Source organism: Schistocerca serialis, unplaced genomic scaffold (genome assembly GCF_023864345.2).
Source record: "Schistocerca serialis cubense isolate TAMUIC-IGC-003099 unplaced genomic scaffold, iqSchSeri2.2 HiC_scaffold_1420, whole genome shotgun sequence".
NCBI lineage: Eukaryota > Metazoa > Arthropoda > Insecta > Orthoptera > Acrididae > Schistocerca > Schistocerca serialis.
In genome coordinates this window covers 6,471,695-6,475,812 of record NW_026047648.1, presented here as the reverse complement: position 1 = coordinate 6,475,812, position 4,118 = coordinate 6,471,695, and the positions used below count along the sequence as shown (strand labels likewise).

The 4,118-nt window shown below is 39.2% G+C and overlaps 1 non-coding gene across 1 annotated transcript; it reads left to right on the top strand.

The window, feature by feature from the left end:
- Trnaa-cgc (transfer RNA alanine (anticodon CGC)) lies at positions 1–73 on the top strand. Its single transcript has one exon. It is a non-coding gene; the product is annotated as a tRNA-Ala (tRNA).
- Positions 74–4,118: the final 4,045 nt, after the last annotated feature.

Genomic DNA, 4,118 nt, shown 5'->3' with positions numbered 1-4,118 from the left:
AGCGAGGTGGTGCAGTGGTTAGCACACTGGACTCGCATTCGGGAGGACGACGGTTCAATCCCGTCTCCGGCCATCCTGATTTAGGTTTTCCGCGATTTCCCTAAATCACTTCAGGCAAATGCCGGGATGGTTCCTTTGAAAGGGCACGGCCGATTTCCTTCCCCCATCCTTCCCTCACCCGAGCTTGCGCTCCGTCTCTAATGACCTCGCTGTCGACGGGACGTTAAACACTAATATCCATCCATCCTTTCAGGAAGAGAAAAGGTCCAAGCACTGAACCTTGCGGCACGCCTCTTACAACTGGTAGGGCATTTGATTGCTGGCTATTTACTATAGCTACCTGAGTTCTGTTTGTCAGGTATGATCTGATTAATGCGAGTTCGTTATTTTTTACACCATAGCACTCTAGTTTATTTATTAGTATTTCATGGGATACAGTATCAAATGCTTTACTCAGATCTAGTAGTACAGCACAAGTGATGGGATTGTTCTCAAAGCCATCAAGTATGTCTGTCACAAGAGTTTCTACTGCATTTATTGTAGACAATCCTGACCTAAAACCAAAGAGCGAGGAGGAAAAAAGATTTTGTTCAGCAAAGTAGTTGCAAAGTTGTGTTTTAATGCAGCATTCTATTATCTTGGGTAATATAGGTATGAGAGATATTGGGCAGTAACTTTCAGGTTTGTTTTTTTCTTCTTTTTCATAGATTGGGATAACAATAGTAGCCTTCAGGACCTCAGGAAATTTTCCAGCTGTAAAAGTACTATTGATCAGAAAGGTAAGAGGGGCAACAATAATGTCAATTATTTGTTTCAAGATGGTGTTGGAGATGCCATAGAGATCTTCACTGTATGAGCCATGTAGGTTTGTGACAACTTTGTATACAGTTTGGCAGGTCACCTGTTTCCATTTAAAGGATAAGTTATTTAGGTCAGGAATGTTGTAGGTAAAACTTTCAGAAGTTGCATCATCTGGTGCAGAGGTAGCAGTAGCTTCGAACTTAGTACTGTTAACAAAAATTTCATTTAATTTTTCTGGCACTATTGGAATTTCTTGTCTGTTTTTATGCTTCCCTGCTATTTTGTTTATTACCTGCCAGGATGACATCCATGCAATGTATATTGTTCTACAGATGAATCAATTAATCAATCAATCCACGTAGCTCAATGATCTTACCGCTCATCCCGTCACCACTCCCGCCTATTCAAAATCTCTAACATACAAACCCAAATTCTATTTACTCTCACTGTCCTGAAGAAGTTCATGGAAACTGCAATGATTTTCTTTGACATTGGGTCCACAGCCCCTTTACTCTTTGAACAACTTCGTGATGAATCCAAAAGTTAACATTTATTTTTATTTATGTATTTCATGCTATTGTCCAGATTCTGACTTAGGCCATTGTCAAGTCCCCTATTAATTTTTTTTAGTAAAATATTATTAGGTGCTCAGTACATATTGTAAATACTGAAGATCTAGTGTAGTGAAGTTTTAATATTGTTTTATGAAAACCTTTTCCCCATATGCACAATGGGCCTTACTGACGTGAAGCAACGTGGATGCCTCAATGAAGCAGAGGGCTATACTGCTGGTGCAACCACAATGGAGCAATATCTGTGTAGAGGCCACACAAAACTGTCATTCCTGAAGAGGGGCAGCCTATTCCGTACTTTCACAACCAACAGTGTGGATAACTGAACGATTGTAATGGGATGGAACCACCGAGGTATAAAGAAAATTCTAAAGAAACTGGGATTACTACATAATAGATGTAAAATGAAGTATAGGGCTGTCAAGAGAGCAATGCATGACCCCTTCAAAGACTACCATAGCAGAATATAGTCAAATGATATTTTGCAAAAACCAAAGAAATTCTGGTCATTTGTACAGGCTGTCAACAGCACCAAGGTTAGTGTCCAGTGCCTAGTGAATGAGACTGGAACTGAAATTGACAGTAACAGAGCAAAAGATGTAATGCTTAACTCCACTTTCAAATGTTCCTTTACAGAGGAAAACCCAGGTGAATTGCCCCAGTTTAATCCTCATGCCACTGTAATGATGAATGAAAAGTATTAGTGTCAGTGGTGTTGAGAAACAGCTAAAATAATTGAAATTGAACAAAGCTCCAGAGTACAGTAAAATTCTTGTCAGATTCTATAGTGAATTTGCAACTGAGTTAGTCCCTCTTCTAACTGTGCCCAGTTCTTTGAAAAAAGCACAGGCCACACCCGTCTACAAGAAGGGTAGTAGAAGTGATCCACAAAACTACTTTACGATATCCTTGACATCGATTTGTTGTAGAATATTAGAACAGCTTCTGAGGTCAAACGTAATGATGTATCGCGAACAGAATGACCTGTTCAGTGCCAGTCAGCACAGATTCCGAAAATATTGGTCATGTTAAACACAACTCACACTTTTCTCACATGACATACTGAAAGTTTTGTGCCAAGCAAGTCAGGTAGAGATGATTTCTGACAAGCATTTGACTCACTACCACACCTGCTTATTGTCAAAGGATTGATCACATGGGGTATCAAGTGAAATTTGTGACAGAACTTTTTAGTAGGGAGGAAGCAGCACGCTATCTAAGACGGAGAGCCATCATGAGATGTAGAAGTAACTTCAGGTGTATCAAAAGGAAGTGTGTTTGGACCCATACTGTACATGTTGTATATTAATGACCTTGTAGACAATATTAAAAGTAATCTCAGACTTTTTGCAGATGATGCAGTTATCTATATTGATGTACTGTCTGAAAGCTACAGTATCAATATTCAGTCAAATATTGATAAGATTTCAAAGTGGTGCAAAAATTGGCAACTTGCTTTAAGTGTTTAGAAATGTCAAATTGTGCATTTCACAAAACAAAAAACATAGTACCCTTTGACTATAATATCAATGTACCAGTTGGAATAAACCAACTCATATAAATACCTGGATGTGAAACTATGTAGGGATATGAAACGGAATGATCATACAGGTTCAGTCACGGCTAAAACAGACGGTAGACTTCGGTTCATTCATAGAATACTGCAGAAGTGCAATCAGTCGACAAAGTTGAGATTGCTTACAAATCACTCATGCGACACACCCTAGAATATTGCTCAGGTGTGTGGGACCCATACCAGACAGGTATAACCGGGAAATTGCAATTGAAGTTATGAGTCCAATTAAACTGTTCCTCAGAACATTCCTGACGTGTACACTTCATCCTGCAGCATTTCTTCATCTCCAAGCTTCCTCTTCGCATTCCTTTTAGCACTTCTTGCTTCTTTGGTAACTTGAAGATTGAATCTTTCAGCTTTGTGCACCCATTGTCTGTCACATACAAGCAATTGATCTTCCATGTTAGAGCTACATTTTATGCCTAAATTTCTCAGGACTTCCAACATCATTGAAACATATTACTGCATCTAGGACACCAACTTTTAATATATTTAGTCCTACAAAAACATTCTTGGATAATCTTTCCCATATGCAATGGCTGAAACTTTCATTTGTATTCTGAGTGCCTCCATGAGACATTTACTAAGCAAAACAGGGTCACTCAGGCCTCTAAAAATGGGTTTTATTTGATTCATAACAGGCTCATGAAGAGAATGTTTTTGACGGTATATTTTACCACTTTCTTTTGCTTTTTGGTAACCACTCCTTTAGGGCAAAGTATGTGAACAGTATGGTCATCTGCGAACAACTGATCAGAGTAGGTGACCCATGCAGCTTTTCTCATTGCCGTAACATCATCCAGAGGTGGAGTTCATCTAATGACCAGTCCATAAGAACTCTGAAGAAGGTCTATTTCAGTTTCTGTCAATCTGCCACGGCCAGACAGAGATTTTCCATCAGATAGCAACTTTCCTTTCACTTCTCTTCGTAGCTTCCTCAGTCTAGCACCCTTCCTCTTTTGCATATGTCCACAACACTCCAGTTTTGTTACCGAGGTATCACCATAAACATTGTACTCATTAATTTTATTGAAAGCTTTAGAGTCCCCATCGCTGAGTTACTTTGTGTATCTAACGTTATAAACGGGCCCCAACGTCTGAAATATCACACTCCATACTTCCACTCTAACCATCATAATTCTTAGAATTCAGTAGGTCCTTCAGTGTTA